General features: G+C 43.2%; 1 long non-coding RNA gene across 1 annotated transcript; it reads left to right on the forward strand.

Moving 5' to 3' along the window:
- Positions 1-993: 993 nt before the first annotated feature.
- Positions 994-2,393, forward strand: LOC123049245 (uncharacterized). Its single transcript, XR_006423514.1, has 2 exons — positions 994-1,903; positions 2,052-2,393. It is a non-coding gene; the product is annotated as an uncharacterized lncRNA (long non-coding RNA).
- Positions 2,394-23,110: the final 20,717 nt, after the last annotated feature.

Consider the following 23,110-nt stretch of genomic DNA (forward strand, 5'->3'; position numbering starts at 1 on the left):
GGCGAGGCTGCGCGGACGAGAAAATGAAAACTGAAGGAAGAAGCGGGGAGTGGCTTACCTGTCTCGCCAACGGCCCCCTTCCCTGCTGCTTCCGATGGGGCGCGTGCGATGGGGTCTCCCTACTGACCTTGCCGCCATGTCCACCCCCTCCATTACTCCCTACCACCAGCTCGTCCACTCATGGTTGTGACTGATGGACACGAGATACGAGTCCGAGCCTCCGAGGAGGCCTATATTCGTGCCTTCCATCGGACGTGGCCACAAAATTCGTCTTAGCACCAATCAAAATCAGTCGATTGAAATATAGGAGTAAAACTGAAGATTTGTACCAGGGTTGTGAGTAACACATCAAGATAAAGGAAGAAGAAGCTCCTAGGCAGCTGCCATAAAAATTTGAGCGGGGAGGAGGAAGAGACAGGCCGTCCTTATGTGAGACAATGGTGCTGGACCAGTTCTCGGCGCCGTGGCGCGCCCCCCCTGCCGCCTGATACACCCAGGCACTGGATGCACCCATCGTCGTAGACCTTAGGCCGCACATGGAGGTTCCTACCTGGCCGAGGAAGGATACCATCGGAGGTGGCAGCAGTTCCTCTTTTCGGCTTCCCTGGCCGGCGACGCGTAGCTGGATGCGCAGAACAGATGCACGACGGTTTCACGGATGGGGGCGGTGGTAGTGGAGGTAGTAGGGAGAAGAGGTGGAGAGGGAGTGTGCTGGGGTGGTCGCGGGAGTCGGGAGACGGGGGCCGCCGGGGTGGTTCTGGATCGGGAGAGAGAGATCAGGAGATGAGAGATGAGACTGGCGGGTCGTGGGAGAAGTGGAGGTCGTGACAGCTTTTCCTTGTCGAGGTGTTTTTTCTCAACTTTTCTGTGCGTGGGGATCGATCCAACGAGGGAAGAGGTCGAACGGAGGTCGAACCATCACGACGTTCGATTTTCCTTTAATATTAGAAGATGCTGAGATTAGAATAACTCTATTATTTAGAGGGGCGATTACATGTTCGCGAAACTACCCGAACTAAAAAAACCACCCACCCCGGCGTCTGAGACGTCCCATCTCCCGACCCCCACGATTACCACCACCCACCCTATGCGCCTCCGCCGCCGGACCACCCCGCGCCGCCGCCCACCTCACCCATCTCGGGCGCCGCCGCACCTGCAACCCCGGGCATCGCCGGCAACTCCCAGCGCGCCGCCGCCCACCTCACCCACCCAGCGCGCCGCCGCCCCTGCAACCCCGGGCGCCGCCGGCAACTCCCACGCGGTGCCGCGAGATGGATCTCGCCTCTGCGGGTCGCCGCCGCCGTGCCTCCAATCCCGGTGGCCGCACCCTTGCCCCCCCCCACCCCCACTGATTTGATCTCCCCCTGATCGTATGTTCTTCCTCGTGGACAGGATCGAACAAGCGCCACTGGCCGTCCCAAGCGCATCTGGTGCTGCCGTCCCCCGCGCGTCGTACTCTGGCTACTATCACTGGCCACGATAGGACGTTGCTCCGGCCACTGCTTCAGTAGTCCAAGTGCCCCACCGGTGTCCGTCCAAGTTCCTCTCCCTGTGCTCCTTCATGCCGGAGCAGCTTCAGAGGGGCCTGGCTCCGCTGGCCTCTGCGTTGTACGTCAGTTCAACCAGAGCGCATGGGGAAGTCCACCGATGGCAGCCGCAGCCCCCGCCCTCACATCCTCACCATCTCCTGGCAAAGCTCGCCTCACAACCTCACCATGGAGTTCCATGGGTTGTGGCTCCCATGGCCGGCTTCTTCCCCAGTCGCCGCGACCCCATCCGAACGACACACCACCACAGGGCTACTCCATGGAGACTACACCAACATGATGGAGACGCTCGGCCTGGGCCAGCCCTTTCTAGTGCGCCTGGCACCTCCCACCGTTCAAGTACTGCTCCCATGGAGGTTCGCAGTCGCAGCGCCCCTTGAATCCTACTGCTTCCATGCTCTAACTAGGAAGGATCTGTCCTCGTACATTTTACCATTTTCACCCAATTTATTCCAGCAAGATGGTTGTTGATGCTTGCCTTGCTATGCTGCTGCAAATTTGCAGGCCAAATCGAACTTCACCAAAATCTAGAAAAAAAGATGAGCAACACCAGGGAGCTACACGAAAACGAAGTTGACGTTGCCCATAGGCTGCCGTGATGTCCATGCTGAGGTCAGGAGGTTCCATCCCGTTGCTCGTCAACCCTCCTGGAGTTCGGCGCTCTTTGTGCTTTTGGTCGCTGTCGTTTATGTCAATTGTGTGTGTGTGTGTGTGTGAGAGAGAGAGAGAGTAGAGAGAGTTTGTTGTACACTTTACAGTCCTCGGTGCTGCTGCTACATGCTTTGTGAAAAAGCTAGAGCAAAAGGGAATTAACAATTAATATATAAGAATTTGTGTTTGGTTGCATTATCCCTAGTGCTTGTGGCTTTGGTAAACAAAAGTTAAATTTTTGGTGAAATGTGTGCATCTTTCGCATTCTATAGAGTGAGAGATTGAGAAAAATGAATGTGTATGTTGCTGCTCTGTTGTGTTTGCTGCTTTTACAACATCTGTGCTGCCATTTCTTTGTTTAATGTTTTTATTTGCTGATTGTTGCATACTCAAAAATAAAAATTCATAGAAGTTCAATATAAAAGCCACTAGAAGCTCAAATACTAAAACTCCAGCAAAAATCATAAAATAGAAAGATGCTTATCAAAAAGAAGAGGTTCAAAATAAAAAAAAGTGCTGTTTGATTTTTGTAACAAAACATATTTTTCATGTTTCCAAAAATCCCAAGAAAGGTCAAATTAAATAACATAACATTTAAAAAAGTTTATAAAATACGGAGTTCCGCATTTCTAAAACAAATTTAATTTCACAATGAAGTTCATGTATAAAAAAGTTGAAGTTCGCAAAGAGTAAAAATGTGCATTTTGAAAAAGATGTAATGGAAAGTACATGCTCTCTGGTTCCTAATGCTTATATGGTCGTCCCCAAGGAGTAAAAAAACTGTGAAAGACTGTGCTCTCAATAGTGTTTGATATTGTGTCCGTAAGAACCTATCCATTTTTTCATTCTTCACGTTTTGAGTATATGTGACAATGGATAAAACATAATTACAATAATTAAAGTTCAAATTATTAACAATCCGGTTCAGTATTACAAAACTCGAAATTTCCAGTTTACAATAATGAAACCAAGAGGTTAAAATTTAAACAATAGTGTATTTAGAAAAACAAATTTAACCCATTTTTTTAAAAAAGAGCCTAGAAGTTCAAATTTAAATAACGTAGTGGTTCGACGTTTATTACAAACTCAGATTTCTCTCGTTAGTACCGAATAAAACCAAAGAAATTTATATTAAGAAAACATAATAGTTCGATGTTTACATACCAAGAAAGCGAGCATCACCTAGGAAATGTTAACTCTCAAAGTTCAAATTTAATAATTAAAGAGTACAAAAAATATTATGGGTGTATAAATTAATCTCCCATGGATTCTCCCGTTATTAAAAAAATAACAAGAAGTTCAAATTAAAATAATAGAGTAGTCCAATATTTGTAACAAACAACATTTTTTCACATTTGAAAAAAAAACATGGCAGTTCAAAAAGTTTAGGAAAAAAGAGAGAATTTTATCGGTTTCTAGGGAAAACATAGAAGTTCAAATTTGAATAACGAAGTGGGTCAATGTTTATGAAAAAACCAGAAAAATTTCCCGTTATTAATAATAAACCCAGAAGTCTGAATTACAACAAAAGCCTAGTATGATATTTCTACAAAAACCTTAGATTTTCCTTGTTACCAAAGAAATAAAATCAAGAAGTTCAAATTAAAAATAACAGTGCATACGAAAAACCCCAAATTCCTTTCCGTTGCTAGGAAATATAAAAGTATCAAGTTCAAGTTTCAAAAAACTATTTATTCTTATTTAAAAACATTTTTTCTAAGAATAAACTTAAGAAGTTCAAATTTAAATAACAGAGAAGTTCCACGTTTATAAAAAACATAGATTTTTTCTCGTTACTAAAGAATAAAATGAAGAAGTTCAAAATAAAAATAGAACAAATAAAAAACGGTTTAAAAGAATCCACCCTCCCCTTTTAAAAAACTAGAAGCTCGAACTAAAATAACGAAGTGGTTCGATGTTTATTTAAAACCTCGGATTTTAGCTTTTAAAAAAAACTCATATATTCATCATTTCCAAAAAAATAAAAGAAGTACAAATAAAAAAGTTAGGTATTGATTTAAATAAAATCTAGGAAGTTCAATTCAAAATAACGAAGAAGTCCAATTGGGAAAAGCATAGCAGTTTGATATTTATTTAAAAACTCGGATTTCTCCAATTAATAAAGAATAAAACCAATAAGTTCAATTCAAAAGAACGAAGAAGTTCGATGTTTCTAAGAAAACTCCAATTTTCACATTTCTAAAAAATACATAAAGAAGTTCAAATAAAAAAGCTAGAGAGGTTCGATGTCTATAAAAAACTCAGACATTTTTCGTTACTAAAGCGAAATAAAGCGTAGAGAGAAGTTCAAGGAAAAGTTGAACATGCAAGGAAAAGTTGTCCATAAGCCGAGCGCGCCGACGGACGCGAGCATAGCGCGCCGCAATGCCTAACGGCGAGCACAGCACGCTGCGGCGCGTAGCGGCGAGCAAAGCTTGCCGAGGGACGCGAGCAGAGGCCGGCACAGTGATACGTGGCAAATAAGACGAACTGTGCGAGCGATGTCGGAGACATCAAGCACGTATCAAATTAGAGTTGCATGTGCGATACGTGGCATACAGTTGATCCATCCGAGTTGTTTGTGATGGAATAAGTCGTGTGTGTTGCAGGCAAACGCTTGCTGGTATATAACCTTAAATTTAACAAAAAAAGTGTTAATGCATGTTACAAAAATTTTATAGCTGGAAACTATGTTCAAATACGACTCCAACGATATAATCTTCGGCGACATGCATTCGTATTTTATTAGTTAAATCCTACTTATAAACCAGGACGGGGGTATAGTAGGGAATTAAATCGCAAAAGTTTTTTTATATTAACCGTATGTGTACGTGTCCTTTCGTCCTCCTCTCGCACGTCTTGTCACCCCGCTGCCGCAGACGGCTTACAGCGCAAGCTTGCGCAGCGCGCGGGGGCGTTCTTTTGGCCAAACGGTGGCTCGAAGTGGCGCCAATGAATCGTCGGTGAGCCCGTTCCCACGCAACCTCGCAGGTTCCCGCGCAAGCTTCCTGCCCGACTCGGTCAAATCCCCCAAAATCCCAATGCTTACCGGCCTGCTATAAAAACCCTCACGGCCGGCGAGTCCCGTGTCGCATTTCCCCCTCCCTCCTTGTAGCTTATCTCGTCTGCTTCTCCCACAATCGCCAATGGCACCGGTCCGTCGTCGTCGCTTAGCCAATCCGCCGTCATCAGAGGAAAGCTCCAGCTGGGAGGCTACACCGCGGCGGTGGCGCAGTCCCCGGCGTAGTGTAGTGCGCGTGGCGTCCCTGTTGGGTGTGCGCGGGAAACCCACCACACGCTGCCGCCGCTGCCCGTCGGCAGCTGTTGCCGGCTGCCGTTGCCACCACACCACCATCGAAAGCTAGGGCCATCTCCCGCTCCGCCGCCGCGGCCCGAAGGCGGGAGGTGGCCATCGTGGCCGCCACCCCATTGCCGGCCACCGTGGCCATCACCCGCTCCGCCACCGCGGCCCGAAGGCGGGAGGTGGCCGTCATGGCCGCCACCCCACTGGCGGCCACCGTGGCCATCACCCGCTCCGCCACCGCAGTCCAAAGGCGGGAGGTGGTGGTCGTGGCCGCCACCCCATCATCAGCCGCCGTGGCCGCCAGCCCACCATCGACCGCCGGGATCATCACCTACTCCGCCACCGCCGCCCGAAGGAGGGAGGCAGAGGCGGAGGCCCGCACGTGCGTCAGCGACCTTGCGCGCTACATCAAGTTCCTACGGGAGGAGGAGGAGGGCCTCGTCAAGCACGGAAAGAGCCTTACCACAGCCGTGGCCGCAGCACACGCCGACACAGAGGCAAGGAATCAGGAGATCTACGAGCAGTCCGGCCGCTTCGAGAGGGATCGTCTGGAGCGGCAGTGGGCGTTCGAGCTGGCGAGCGTCGCTGAACGTGCAGTAGCGGCAGGCACCGTATTGCATTTCTCCAGCTCGTCGGTAGGCTTCTCCTCCTCCTCTGCCTCTTACTAAGCGCACTCGGCAGAGGAGAGGCTGCCGGAAGTAGCACAAAGCCCCTCCGTGGTAGTAGTAGTATTTAGGGGCTATTTTGTTCAGTTCATCTGACTATAGATGTGTGGTCGAACTGTACAACGTACTTAAAATTAGCTAGTATATATAGTTGAACTAGCTATTTCACTACGTGGTTGGCAACAATTGGGGAAAAGTTTGGTCGGTTCAGCTGTCGAGTTAAACTATTTGTATAAATTAAGAACGACTGCTTAATCTATGAATGAAATCTATGCTTAACTACTGAATTTTAGTTACAAAATTAGATAGTGCTAAGTGATTTCTAGCTGCATATTTTGACAAATCGCAGTGTTACAAGGATTGACAAATGACAATGTTACTAGATCAACAAATGTAAATCTTTCCAGTTTGACAAATGGCAACATACCCAATATGACAGATCCAAATCTTACCAAATTGTTTGTACGTGGTTGCACATGGGTCATCCAAAACAACCGTTTACGTTGAAGGGATGCACAAATCCTATGTTGCGGATTTTCCCTTGACTTAAGGGGGAAGACCATAGCTCTCACTTTGCATACGTGTGTTCTATCTAAAACGTTTGCGATCAAGAGCTGCAGAAATCCTGCTCGGCACATTTTCTCTTGGCTTCCTCGGGAAACTGTTGTTTGCGATGAGTGTTTTATATTTAAAAATCGTATTAAACTGCGGCTTGGGCGTCATTAATATGGAGGATGCGAGCAAGGTGGGCAGCCATGTAAGTCAAAGGGCTCGCTTCCCGGTGAGCCCGCGCGGCGTACAGCTCGCACGCTTCCCGTTGAGCCTCCGCATTGGAGTACAACTCGCACGCCTTCCGTTTTGTCAAGCACTCAAGCACTTGTCTGCACGGCACCTCCTAGCCATTAAAAGAGTGAGGCGTGGCATCACGTGAATGGTTAATAGAACACACACAATTTAAATTATACAAAACGTTTGAGATGTTACAATGGCAACTATTTGTTTCAAAATACCTTTGTTGGTTGTTATTCGAGTGCGCCTTCTCTCAAAATGGACACGAAAAATACCAAAGCATGTCAGGTGCCATTCCATTATAGTATGCCAAGTTTCATGAATTTCAGACGAGTTTTGGATTTACTAGAATTTAAAAAAAGTATCTGAATGTTTTGCCGGCAATCAACAGTGTCCGGGTGTTTGAAATTCATTCCCATTTCTTGCATGGGACCTAAGAATGCCCCGAAGGACACATATTTGATTTTTCAACCAATTTATATGCACTGGATCTTGTGCATGTAGTTCAAATTTGAATTATGCACAAGAAATGCCTATAAAACCCAGTTAATGTATAAAAATGTCCAAACGAACCCCGAAAAATTCCAAAAGTAAACACAACACTCCTATTGTTCTATGTTGACACTAGAATTTTTTTGAAAGCAATAAGAGGCAAACGGATATCGTTTTGTCCCCAAAGGTGGCACGTTCCCTACCGAAACCATCACGCTTGTTGTGAGAAGCTTATACCCAAACCTGCCCCAAATGGGACAAAAAATTTACCACGGCATGTTGATGCCGCTCCATGATAGCATGCCAAGTTTCATGAATTTCAAACGAGTTTTGGATTTACTAGAATTTAAAAACCAAGTATCTCAATGTTTGCGGCCGAGTGACGGTGGCAGGGTGTGTGACATTCATTCCCATTTCTTGCATAGGGCCTAAGCATGCAACCAAGGACATATATTTGATTTTTCAACCAGTTTATATGCACTGGAGCATGTGCATGTAGTTCAAATTTGAATTATGCGCATAAAATGCCTGGAAATCCCAGTTAATGTATAAAAACGTCCAAACAAACCCTGAATAATTCCAATTTTTTGGGCGACACACCTATAGTTGCATGTTCACTGCAGATGAAAGTTCTAACAATTCAAACACCATCCTTTGTAGCTGTGACCCCATTACGTAATTCAAATCAAGACGATAAATCAAGTAGATCGCACACAGTTTATTATCACCAACCGTGTGAGATGCACCACAAAATATCTTGGAGCACCGTCGGTGTATAGTACGCCTATGGCTTACGCGAAGGTGCATCGGCTACAGTCCACAGCCGGTGTGTCAAGCACACTAGCTCACTCCCCAAATATCATTTCACTGGTCATTCGTCGCCGGTGAAAGATGGGGACGTGGACCCACGTCGCGAGGGCAACTTCGGCGGCCCACTCCGGCGAGAGCGCTGCTCCATGATAGCATGCCAAGTTTTTACCACGGCATATTGATGCGCTGCTCCATGAAAGAATGCCAACTTTCATGAATTTCAGACGAGTTTAGGATTTACTAGAATTTAAAAACCAGGTATCCCAATGTTTGTGACCGAGTGACGGTGGCAGGGTGTTTGAAATTCATTCCCATTTCTTGCATGGACCTAAGCATGCAACCAAGGACACATATTTGATTTTTGAACCAGTTTATATGCACTGGAGAATGTGCATGTAGTTCAAATTTGAATTATGCGCATAAAATTCCTGGGAAACCCACTTAATGTATAAAAATGTCCAAACGAACCCCGAAAATTCCAAAATTAAACAAAACACTCCTGTTGTTCCATGTTGACACTCGAATTTTTTTGAATGCAATAAGAGGCAACGTATATCGTTTCATCCCCAAAGGTGCCACGTTCCCTAACGAAACCATCACGCTTCTTGTGAGAAGCTCTGGTTTGTGAGAAGCTTATAGCCAAACCTGCCCCAAATGGGACAAAATTTTTACCACGGCATGTTGATGTCGCTCCATGATGGCATGCCAAGTTTCATGAATTTCAGATGAGTTTTGGATTTACTACAATTTAAAAACCAGGTACCTCAATGTTTGCAGCCGAGTGACGGTGGCAGGGTGTTTGAAATTCATTCCCATTTCTTGCATGGGACCTAAGCATGCAACCAAGGACACATATTTGATTTTTCAACCAGTTTATATGCACTAGAGAATGTGCATGTAGTTCAAATTTGAATTATGCGCATAAAATGCCTGGGAAACCCAGTTAATGTATAAAAATGTTCAAATGAACCCCGAAAAATTCCAAAATTAGATAAAACACTCCTGTTGTTCTATGTTGACACTCGAATTTTTTTGAAAGCAATAAGAGGCAACAGATATCGTTTCGTCCCTAAAGGTGGCACGTTCCCTATCGAAACCATCACGCTTGTTGTGAGAAGTTCTGGTTTGTGAGAAGCTTATACCCAAACCTGCCCAAATGGGACAAAAATTTTACCACGACATGTTGATGCCGCTCCATGATAGCATGCCAAGTTTCATGAATTTCAGACAAGTTTTGGATTTACTAGAATTTAAAAACCAGGTATCTCGATGTTTGCGGCCGAGTGACGGTGGTAGGGTGTTTGAAATTCATTCCCATTTCTTGCATGGGACCTAAGCATGCGACCAAGGACACATATTTGATTGTTTAACTAGTTTATATGCACTAGAGCATGTGCATGTAGTTCAAATTTGAATTATGCGCATAAGATACCTGGGAAACCTAGTTAATGTATAAAAGTGTCCAAACGAACCCCGAAAAAATTCCAAAATTGAACATAACACTCCTGTTGCTCTATGTCGACACTCGATTTTTTTGAAAGTAATAAGAGGCAACGGATATCTTTTCGTCCCCAAAGGTGGCACGCACCCTACCGAAACCATCACGCTTGTTGTGAGAACCTATGGTTTGTGAGAAGCTTATACCCAAACCTGCCCCAAATGGAAAAAGTTTTCACCACGGCATGTTGATGCCGCTCCATGATAGCATGCCAAGTTTCATGAATTTCAAACGAGTTTTGGATTTACTAGAATTTAAAAACCAGGTATCTCAATGTTTGCGGCCGAGTGACGGTTGCAGGGTGTGTGACATTCATTCCCATTTCATGCATGGTACCTAAGCATGCAACCAAGGACACATATCTGATTTTACAACCCGTTTATATGCACTGGAGCATGTGCATGTAGTTCAAATTAGAATTATGCACCTGAAATGCCTACAAAACCAAGTTAATGTATAAAAACGTCCCAACGAACCCTGAATAATTCCATTTTTTTGACGACACACCTATTATTGCATGTTCACTGCAGATAAAAGTTCTAACAATTCAAACACCATCCTTTGTAGCTGTGACCCCATTATGTAATTCAAATCAAGACGATAAATCAAGTACATCGCACACAGTTTATTATCACCAACCGTGTGAGATGCACCACAAAATATCTTTGAGCACCATCGGTGTATAGTACGCCTATGGCTTACGCGAGAAGGTGCGTCGGCTATAGTCCATAGCCGGCGTGTAAAGCACACTAGCTCACTCCCCAAATATCATTTCACTATTCATTCGTCGCGCATGAAAGATGGGGACGTGGACCCATGTCGTGAGGGAAACATTGGCGGACCACTCCGGCGAGAGCGCGGTCGCAGCTGCTAGGCGCGTGCTAACAAGTGATGTTTACTACACAACCTTGTTCTTGTAGACGTTGTTGGGCCTCCAAGTGCAGAGGTTTGTAGGACAGTAGCAAATTTCCCTCAAGTGGATGACCTAAGGTTTATCAATCCGTGGGAGGCGTAGGATGAAGATGGTCTCTCTCAAACAAACCTGCAACCAAATAACAAAGAGTCTCTTGTGTCCCCAACACACCCAATACAATGGTAAATTGTATAGGTGCACTAGTTCGGCGAAGAGATGGTGATACAAGTGCAATATGTATGATAGATATGAGTATTTGTAATCTGAAAATATAAAAACAGCAAGGTAACAAGTGGTAAAAGTGAGCGTAAACGGTATTGCAATGCTAGGAAACAAGGCCTAGGGTTCATACTTTCACTAGTGCAAGTTCTCTCAACAATAATAACATAATTGGATCATATAACTATCCCTCAACATGCAACAAAGAGTCACTCCAAAGTCACTAATAGTGGAGAACAAACGAAGAGATTACGGTAGGGTACAAAACCACCTCAAAGTTATCCTTTCTGATCGATCTATTCAAGAGTCCGTAGTAAAATAACATGAAGCTATTCTTTCCGTTCGATCTATCATAGAGTTCGTACTAGAATAACACCTTAAGATACAAATCAACCAAAACCCTAATGTCACCTAGATACTCCAATGTCACCTCAAGTATCCGTGGGTATGATTATACGATATGCATCACACAATCTCAGATTCATCTATTCAAACCAACACAAAGTACTTCAAAGAGTGCCCCAAAGTTTCTACCGGAGAGTCAAGACGAAAATGTGTGCCAACCCCTATGCATAAGTTCATTGAACCCGCAAGTTGATCACCAAAACATACATCAAGTAGATCACGTGAATATCCCATTGTCACCACAGATAAGCACGACAAGACATACATCAAGTGTTCTCAAATCCTTAAAGACTCAATCCGATAAGATAACTTCAAAGGGGAAACTCAATCCATTACAAGAGAGTAGAAGGGGAGAAACATCATAAGGTCCAACTATAATAGCAAAGCTCGTGATACATCAAGATCGTACCACCTCAAGAACACGAGAGAGAGAGATCAAACACATAGCTACTGGTACATACCCTCAGCCCCGAGGGTGAACTACTCCCTCCTCATCATGGAGAGCGCCGGGATGATGAAGATGGACATCGGTGAGGGTTCCCCCCTCCGGCAGGGTGCCGGAACAGGGCCCCGATTGGTTTTTGGTGGCTACAGAGGCTTGCGGCGGCGGAACTCCCGATCTATTCTGTTCCCCGATGGTTTTAGGGTATATGGATATATATAGGTGAAAGAAGTCGGTCAGGGGAGCCACGAGGGGCCCACAAGGGTGGTGGGCACGCCCAGGGGGGGTGGGCGCGCCCCCCTGCCTCGTGCCTTCCTCGTTGCTTCCCCTACGTACACTCCAAGTCTTCTGGATTGCTTCCGTTCCAAAAATAACTCTCCCGAAGGTTTCATTCCATTTGATATTCCTTTTCTGCGAAGCACTGAAACAAGGGAAAAAACAGAAACTGGCACTGGGCTCTGGGTTAATAGGTTAGTCCCAAAAATAATATAAAAGTGTATAATAAAGCCCATAAACATCCAAAACAGATAATATAATAGCTTGGAACAATAAAAAATTATAGATACGTTGGAGACGTATTAGCATCCCCAAGCTTAATTCCTGCTCGTCCTCGAGTAGGTAAATGATAAAAACAGAATTTTTGATGTGGAATGCTACCTAACATATTTATCCATGTAATTCTCTTTATTGTGGCAAGAATATTCAGATCCATAAGATTCAAGACAAAAGTTTAATATTGACATGAAAACAATAATACTTCAAGCATACTAACAAAGCAATCATGTCTTCTCAAAATAACATGGCCAAAGCAAGCTATCCCTACAAAATCATATAGTCTGGCTATGCTCTATCTTCATCACACAAAATATTTAAATCATGCACAACCCCGATGACAAGCCAAGCAATTGTTTCATACTTTTGATGTTCTCAAACTTTTTCAATCTTCACGCAATACATGAGCGTGAGCCATGGACATAGCACTATAGGTGGAATAGAATGGTGGTTGTGGAGAAGACAAAAAGGAGAAGATAGTCTCACGTCAACTAGGCGTATCAACGGGCTATGGAGATGCCCATCAATAGATATCAATGTGAGTGAGTAGGGATTGCCATGCAACGGATGCACTAGAGCTATAAGTATATGAAAGCTCAACAAAAGAAACTAAGTGGGTGTGCATCCAACTCGCTTGCTCACGAAGACCTAGGGCATTTTGAGGAAGCCCATCATTGGAATATACAAGCCAAGTTCTATAATGAAAAATTCCCACTAGTATATGAAAGTGATATCATAGGAGACTCTCTATCATGAAGATCATGGTGCTACTTTGAAGCACAACTGTGGTAAAAGGATAGTAACATTGTCCCTTCTCTCTTTTTCTCTCATTTTTTTATTTGGGCCTTTTCTCCTTTTTTTTATGGCCTCTTTTTTTAGTTCGGAGTCTCATCCCGACTTGTGGGGGAATCATAATCTCCATCATCCTTTCCTCACTTGGGACAATGCTCTAAAAATGATGATCATCACACTTTTATTTACTTACAACTCAACAGTTACAACTCAATACTTAGAACAAAATATGACTCTATGTGAATGCCTCCGGCGGTGTACATGTATGAAAGAATTATGAACAGTGGCTTTGCCACAAATACGATGTCAACTACATGATCATGCAAAGCAATATGCAATGAATCAAGAGTGACATGTATGAAAGAATTATGAATGGTGGCTTTGCCACAAATACGATGTCAACTACATGATCATGCAAAGCAATATGACAATGATGGAGCGTGTCATAGTAAACGGAACGGTGGTAAGTTGCATGGCAATATATCTCAGAATGGCTATGGAAATGCCATAATAGGTAGGTATGGTGGCTGTTTTGAGGAAGATATATGGTGGGTGTATGATACCGGCGAAAGTTGCACGGTACTAGAGAGGCTAGCAATGGTGGAAGGGTGAGAGTGCGTATAATCCATGGACTCAACATTAGTCATAAAGAACTCACATACTTATTGCAAAAATCTATTAGTTATCAAAACAAAGTACTACGTGCATGCTCCTAGGGGGATAGATTGGTAGGAAAAGACCATCGCTCGTCCCCGACCGCCACTCATAAGGAAGACAATCAATAAATAGATCATGCTCCGACTTCATCACATAACGGTTCACCATACGTGCATGCTACGGGAGTCACAAACTTTAGCACAAGTATCTCTCAAATTCACAACTACTCAACTAGCATGACTCTAATATCACCATCTTCATATCTCAAAACAATCATAAGGAATCAAACTTCTCATAGTATTCAATGCACTTCATATGAAAGTTTTTATTATATCCCTCTTGGATGCCCATCATATTAGGACTAAATTCATAAACAAAGCAAATTACCATGCTGTTCTAAAGACTCTCAAAATAATGTAAGTGAAGCGTGAGAGTTCATATTTCTTCAAAATAAATCCACCGCCGTGCTCTAAAAGATATAAGTGAAGCACTAGAGCAAACAACAAACTACTCCTAAAGATATAAGTGAAGATCAATGAGTAGTTGAATAATTATGCAACTATGTGAAGACTCTCCCTTTTAGTAATTTCAGATCTTGGTATTTTATTCAAACATCAAGCAAAAAAGAAAAGAAAATAAAATGACGCTCCAAGCAAACACATATCATGTGGTGAATAAAAATATAGCTCCAAGTAAAGTTACCGATGAATGAAGACGAAAGAGGGGATGCCTTCCGGGGCATCCCCAAGCTTAGGCTCTTGGTTATCCTTGAATATTACCTTGGGGTGCCTTGGGCATCCCCAAGCTTAGGCTCTTGCCACTCCTTATTCCATAGTCCATCGAATCTTTACCCAAAACTTGAAAACTTCACAACACAAAACTCAACAGAAAATCTTATGAGCTCCGTTAGTATAAGAAAATAAATCACCACTTAGGTACTGTTGTGAACTCATTCTAAATTCATATTGGTGTAATATCTACTGTATTCCAACTTCTCTATGGTTCATACCCTCCGATACTACTCATAGATTCATCGAAATAAGCAAACAACACAAAGAAAACAGAATCTGTCAAAAACAGAATAGTCTGTAGTAATCTGTATCAAACGCAAACTTCTGGAACTCCAAAAATTCTGAAATAAATTGGTGGACCTGAGGAATTTGTCTAGTAATCATCTGCAAAAAGAATAAACTAAATATCACTCTCCAGTAAAAAGTTTTAGCTAATCTCGTGAGCGCTAAAGTTTCTGTTTTTTACAGCAAGATCATAAAGACTTCACCCAAGTCTTCCCAAAGGTTCTACTTGGCACAAACACTAATTAAAACATAAAACCACATCTAACCAGAGGCTAGATAGATTATTTATTCCTAAACAGAACCAAATAGCAAGAAACTAAAATAAAATTGGGTTGCCTCCCAACAAGCGCTATCGTTTAACGCCCCTAGCTAGGCATGATGATTTCAATGATGCTCACATAAAAGATAGGAATTGAAACATAATGAGAGCATCATGAAGAATATGACTAGCACATTTAAGTCTAAACCACTTCCTATGCATAGGGATTTTGTGAGCAAACAACTTATGGGAACAATAATCAACTAGCATAGGAAGGCAAAACAAGCATAACTTTAAAACTTTAAGCACATAGAGATGAAACTTGGTATTATTGCAATATGTAAGAGCACATGTTCCTCTCTCATAATAATTTTCAGTATCATGAATGAATTCAACAATATAACCAGCACATAAAGCATTATTTTCATGATGCACAAGCATAGAAATTTTACTACTCTCCACATAAGCAAACTTCTTCTCATGAATAGTAGTGGGAGCAAACTCAACAAAATAACTATCATGTGAAGCATAATCCAATTGAAAATTAAAATCGTGATGACAAGTTTCATGGTTATATTTATTCTTTATAGCATACGTGTCATCACAATAATCATCATAAATAGGAGGCATGCTTTCATCATAATAAATTTGCTCATCAAAACTTGGGGGACTAAACATATCATCTTCATCAAACATAGCATCCCTAAGCTTGTGGCTTTGCATATCATTAGCATCATGGGTATTCAAAGAATTCATACTAACAACATTGCAATCATGCTCATCATTCAAAGATTTACTGCCAAACATTTTAATGCATTCTTCCTCTAACAATTGATCACAATTATCGGAATCCTTATTTTCACGGAAGACATTAAAAAGATGAAGCATATGAGGCACCCTCAATTCCATTTTTTTGTACTTTTATTTTATAGAATAAACTAGTGATAAAACAAGAAACTAAAAGATTCGATTGCAAGATCTAAAGATATACCTTCAAGCACTCACCTCCCTAGCAACGGCGCCAGAAAAGAGCTTGATGTCTACTACACAACCTTCTTCTTGTAGACGTTGTGGGCCTCCAAGTGCAGAGGTTTGTAGGACAGTAGCAAATTTCCCTCAAGTGGATGACCTAAGGTTTATCAATCCGTGGGAGGCGTAGGATGAAGATGGTATTTCTCAAACAACCTGCAACCAAATAACAAAGAGTCTCTTGTGTCCCCAACACACTCAAGACAATGGTAAATTGTATAGGTGCACTAGTTCGGCGAAGAGATGGTGATACAAGTGCAATATGGATGATAGATATGAGTATTTGTAATATGAAAATATAAAAACAACAAGGTAACAAGTGGTAAAAGTGAGCGTAAACAGTATTGCAATGCTAGGAAACAAGGCCTAGGGTTCATACTTTCACTAGTGCAAGTTCTCTCAACAATAATAACATAATTGGATCATATAACTATCCCTCAACATGCAACAAAGAGTCACTCCAAAGTCACTAATAGCGGAGAACAAACGAAGATATTATGGTAGGGTACGAAACCACCTCAAAGTTATCCTTTCTGATGGATCTATTCAAGAGTCCGTAGTAAAATAACATGAAGCTATTCTTTCCGTTCGATCTATCATAGAGTTCGTACTAGAATAACACCTTAAGATACAAATCAACCAAAACCCTAATGTCACCTAGATACTCCAATGTCACCTCAAGTATCCGTGGGTATGATTATATGATATGCATCACACAATCTCAGATTCATCTATTCAAACCAACACAAAGTACTTCAAAGAGTGCCCCAAAGTTTCTACCGAAGAGTCAAGACGAAAACGTGTGCCAACCCCTATGCATAAGTTCATTGAACCCGCAAGTTGATCACCAAAACATACATCAAGTAGATCACGTGAATATCCCATTGTCACCACAGATAAGCACGACAAGACATACATCAAGTGTTCTCAAATTCTTAAAGACTCAATCTGATAAGATAACTTCAAAGGGGAAACTCAAACCATTACAAGAGAGTAGAAGGGGAGAAACATCATAAGATCCAACTATAATAGCAAAGCTCACGATACATCAAGATCGTACCACCTCAAGAACACGAGAGAGAGAGAGATCAAACACATAGCTACTGGTACATACCCTCAGCCCCGAGGGTGAACTACTCCCTCCTCGTCATGGAGAGCGCCGGGATGATGAACATGGCCACCAGTGAGGGTTCCCCCCTCCGGCAGGGTGCCGGAACAGGGTCCCGATTGGTTTTTGGTGGCTACAGAGGCTTGCGGCGGCGGAACTCCCGATCTATTATGTTCCCCAATGGTCTTAGGGTATATGGATATATATAGGCGAAAGAAGTCGGTCAGGGGAGCCACGAGGGGCCCACAAGGGTGGAGGGGCGCCCGGGGGGGTGGGCGCGCCCCCCTGCCTCGTGCCTTCCTCGTTGCTTCCCTTACGTACACTCCAAGTCTTCTGGATTGCTTCCGTTCCAAAAATAACTCTCCCGAAGGTTTCATTCCGTTTGGACTCCGTTTGATATTCCTTTTCTGCGAAACACTGAAACAAGGGAAAAAACAGAAACTGGCACTGGGCTCTGGGTTAATAGGTTAGTCCCAAAAATAATATAAAAGTGTATAATAAAGCCCATAAACATCCAAAACATATAATATAATAGCATGGAACAATAAAAAATTATAGATACGTTGGAGACGTATCAACAAGCTTCGTGAGGGCGGTCGCAGTCTGCGTCCGGGCGGCCAAGGCAGCCCAAACGGCCGCTGTTGCTTCTCAGGAAGCGGCAACAGCATCTGCCTCAGGGATAGTAACTGGCGAGAGCGGCACAGCAGCTGGCCGTTCCGCAGCGGCGGCCTTAGCCCTGATGGAGGCCGGACACGACCATGTCGAGGCCGCCCACGCCCAGCTCCTGGCGGTCACCGCACAAATCGAACGAAGCTTCTCCGACAACGGTCGGCAACCCACGGCCGAAGAGCTGGCAATCGTCGAGAGAGTTCGAGCAGCCATCCGTTCCTGCGCGGCATACCTTGCCACGACAGAGCCGGCCACAGTCCAGACCGCGGCCGCCCACGCCCAGCTCGTGGCGGCCTATTCCAAAGATATGGCGGACACGGATGGCGAGATGCTTGCCGAGTATGGTGCAATTGATACCATGGAGCCCCTTCCCCAGGAGACCGTCGAGAGCGAGCTGGACATGGAGGCAGCGTCGGAGATCGATGAGCACCAGCTGTAGTAGTACTCTTTGTTTTTTTTAATTAAGAGCGTCAGTCTTTTATTTGTTAGAGTAATGTTTAGGTCAGCTTGCTCTGTTTAATTGCTGAACTTGCTCGATTAAGAAGTTAGTCTCCTTTGTGTACCCAAATTATGCAATGACGTGGATGACCACTGTAACCAGGGAAATTCGAACACAAATTTTTGACGTTCAAACTCAACACACATGGGTTAAGCTATCTGAATCGTTTGTGATGTTCACATATCGTACACAGTTCTGAATAAGGGACCGTGTCTGATGACACTTTGCGCGCCAGTTTTTTCGCTGAAGCGATTCCAAATTTTCAGCTTCCGCGGAAATATCTACCTTCCCGCCCCTCCCCCTTACCAAAAGCCACATTTCCCATGTTTCCGCCTTCCTTTCCAAGTTGAAACCTTCACTCCTTGCTTGCAGCGCCGCCTCCTCTCCAGCGACCCTCCTTCACGCTGCTCGGTCTCGCCTATCCAGGCAGGTAATCCACACCCGACCCCCATCCTCCTCCTCCTTCCACATCCCACATGCCCCGACCACCGGCGCGAGCGCGAAACCTTCCACCCAAATCACCGACCCCTCCACCAAATAAGCGCCGCCCTAAGCCATGGTGCACGCAGTATAGCCAGGATCTCAAGGATCATTTGGCAGGGGAGAAGCAAATCGCGGCCGCACGCGCGGATGAGGTCGCGATGGCTGCCATTCGTGCCGACCCCCAGATCTGGAGGAGCACCTCGCCGTCGAGGCCACCGTTGACGCCTCTCGTGCCGACGTCGCGACGCAGTTGGCTGCTTTAAACGACAGTTCGTGGCGTTTTCTCGAGGCCATCGTTTGCTAGCTACTGCCTTTCCTTAAAAATTTCTAGTGAATTGTGCTATCTACTTTTACCATGCAATCTTCTGCTATAGTGTATATGTTCTATATGTCGTGCAATGTGGTGTTCAGTTAACTGCTTGGTTCAATTCTGCAAATGTGATGTTCAATTCTTCAGGGTGCAATATTTCCAAGTTGTTAAGCATGCTTGGTTTGGTTAACTGTCTGATCTTCTATTACGAGTATGTTATGTTGTGCAGTGTGGTGCTTAGTTAATGTTTGGTTCATTTGTTGTGGTATTTAGTTAACTGCTTGGTTCAATTCTGCAATGCGATGTTCAATTGTTGTGGCTGCATTCTGTTATTGTATACCATGTGAGGAATAAAACGAATTTGGCTGTACTAAATACATGAGAGAAAAAATACAATTGCTATATTTCCAAGTTGTTAAGCATGCTTGGTTTGGTTAACTGTATGATCTTCTATTAGGAGTATGTTATATTGTTCAATATGGTGCTCAGTTAATGTTTGGTTCATTTGTTGTGGTGTTTAGCTAACTGCTTGGTTCAATTCTACACTGCGATGTCCAATTGTCATGGGTACAATTTTGTATTGTTGTGCATGTGAGGAATAAATCGAATTTCGCTGCACTTAATACATGAGAAACATATACAAGTGCTATATTTCCTAGTTCTTAATCATGCTTGGTTTGGATAAACGGGTTTTCTATGTGGCTTGAATTAATCTGATGAATCTGCAATGTGCTTATTTTTCATCAACATATTTTACTGATAGCATGCGAACCTTACTTAACCTGATGACTAACTACCTTATATGTGTTGCAGGGAAACAATGGGAATCACTGAGGTTTACAATCGAGGTTAGCACGTGCATGGTCCGTTGTCTAATAGCACATTATTGTGCAATTGCAGGAACCATTCTAATATTTAGGTTTTTAACAATTTGGTCTTGCACATGTAGGTCCTGCTGTCAAAGGTTTTGACCCACTGTTCGACCCTTTTTGCATATGGGGAAATGAGTTGTCCATGAATATCAGTCAAGTCAAGAAACTCAGAAAGATTGTTAGGATAAAGAAATTGGCGACAAAATACAACAAGATCTTGGTCTGCACAATGAAGAAGACATCAGTTCACTACAGGATGGTACTAACTATTATACCTTGCCTTTTTTATTCCTTTGCCCCATTTCCAATATAGAGAAGATGTTTATGCACATCCTTGTTTTCAGGCCTTTCCAAAGCAGTTCACTGATGATTACCTCTCAAACCACCTGTATGGTTAGGAGGCAAGGAAGGTATTCATACAACACCCACGGTTCAATATTGAAGTGTTCCTGAAGAGGACGAAGGATGGACGCTTAATCATCCACAAACACTGGCCTAAAGTTACAAAGACCTTCAACATCAATGAAGGCTCAATATTCGCCTTCTGCTTCAGCAGTTTTCCAGATGAGATACATCTGTCTATGTACCGTCTATGATGCTAATTTCGAAAGTTTATAGATGTTGCATGTGAAACTTGGTCCTGGTGTAGTTGTGTAATGGGATAGCTTGGTGCTGAAGCTATATGATGTTGTACTCTGATGTATTTCAATTATGAAAATGGAATATATTGTGTGCTTAATATGAAATGTCAATTAGATTAATAAATGGATTATGAATAATCGGATAATTTGCCAGCTAATTGGGTTTTCCTATTGCAAATAGTTATTGAGAAAACACCGTGTGTGATGCATTCAATAACGCACACAGTTTCTAGGAATAAACCGTGTTAGATTAATGAACAATCACACACGACATCCTCTTGAAAACGGTTTGCGTTAGGCCACCTCGCGCAAACGTTTACCACATAAGAACAGTGTGTGATGGACAGCCCTTGACACACAGTTTCTTCTAGGCACCGTGTGTGATGAATTCAATAACGCAAACGATAAAATTGTTAATACCGTCTGCAATCGAAATGCTATCACAAAATATTTAACCAGGAAAATTGTGTGTGATGTACTTGCGAACAGAAACGTTTTCCTTGGAGCGACTATGTAGGATGTATATACGAACGGAACGTTTAGCGCTGGCTGACTGTGTGGGACGTACTTACGACCAGAAATGATTTCGCCTATATAACTATATTTTGTTTAGCACTACTATGCGTATTTTTGTATTTGAGTGCTCATCGGTCGCACACGACCTCGTTTTGCCGAGCGTGTGTGCCAGGAGGGCATATCCCCGACGGTTTCTGGGTCGTGTGGGAAGGACCCCCCGGTCGCCCACACTCACTTGGCGACGGTTCCAAATGCCATCGCGGAAAGGGGTTAAAAACCGTTTGTTTAGCACCGACGCGTACCAGTGACTGGAGCATATGCATGTAGTTCAAATTTGAGTTATGCACATAAAATGCCTAGAAAACCGAGTTAATGTATAAAAATGTCCAAACAAACCCCGAAAAATTCCAAACTTTAACACAACACTCCTGTTGTTCTATGTTGACACTAGAAATTTTTTGAAAGCAATAAGAGGCAACGGATATCGTTCCGTCCCCAAAGGTGGCACGTTCCCTATCGAAACCATCAGGCTTGTTGTGAGAAGCTCTAGTTTGTGAGAAGCTTATGCCCAAACCTGCCCCAAATGGGACAAAATTTTTACCACAGCATGTTGATGCCGCTCCATGATAGCATGGCAAGTTTCATGAATTTCAGACGAGTTTTAGATTTACTAGAATTTAAAAGCCAGGTATATCAATGTTTGCGGCCGAGTGACGGTTGCAGGGTGTATGAAATTCATTCCCATTTCTTGCATGGGACCTAAGCATGCACCCAAGGACATAGATTTGTTTTTTCAACCAATTTATATGCACTGGAGCATGTGCATGTAGTTAAAATTTGAATTATGCACATAAAATGCCTAGAAAACCCAGTTAATGTATAAAAATGTCCAAACGAACCCCAAAAAAATTCATAATTTAACACAACACTCCTGTTGTTCTATGTTGACACTAGAAATTTTTTGAAAGCAATAAGAGGCAACGGATATCGTTTCGTCCCCAAAGGTGGCACGTTCCCTACCGAAACCATCAGGCTTGTTGTGAGAAGCTTTGGTTTCTGAGAAGCTTATGCCCAAACCTGCCCCAAATGGGAGAAAACATTTACCACAGCATGTTGATGCCGCTCCATGATAGCATGCCAAGTTTCATGAATTTCAGACGAGTTTTGGATTTACTAGAATTTAAAAACCAGGTATCTCAATGTTTGCAGCCGAGTGACGGTGGCAGGGTGTTTGAAATTCATTCCCATTTCTTACATGGGACCTAAGCATGCACCCAAGGACGCAGATTTGATTTTTCAACCAATTTATATGCACTAGAGCATGTGCATGTAGTTCAACTTTGAATTATGCACATAAAATGCCTAGAAAACCCAGTTAATGTATAAAATGTCCAAACGAACCCGAAAAATTCCATAATTTAATACAACACTCCTGTTGTTCTATGTTGAGACTAGAAATTTTTTGAAAGCAATAAGAGGCAACATATATCGTTTCGTCCCCAAAGGTGGCACGTTCCCTACCGAAATCATCAGGCTTGTTGTGAGAAGCTCTGGTTTGTGAGAAGCTTATACCCAAACCTGCCCCAAATAGGACAAAAAATTTACCACGTTGATGCTGCTCTATGATAGCATGCCAAGTTTCATGAATTCCAGACGAATTTTGGATTTACTAGAATTTAAAAAACTAGGTATCTCAATGTTTGCGGCCGAGTGACGGTGGCAGGGTGTTTGAAATTCATTCCCATTTCTTGCATGGGACCTAAGCATGCACCCAAGGACACATATTTGATTTTTCAACCAATTTATATGCACTGGAGCATGTGCATGTAGTTCAAATTTGAATCATGCACATAAAATGCCTAGAAACCCAGTTAATGTATAAAAATGTCCAAACGAACCCCGAAAAATTCCA

This window comes from Triticum aestivum, chromosome 2D (genome assembly GCF_018294505.1).
Source record: "Triticum aestivum cultivar Chinese Spring chromosome 2D, IWGSC CS RefSeq v2.1, whole genome shotgun sequence".
Taxonomy (NCBI): Eukaryota; Viridiplantae; Streptophyta; class Magnoliopsida; order Poales; family Poaceae; genus Triticum; species Triticum aestivum.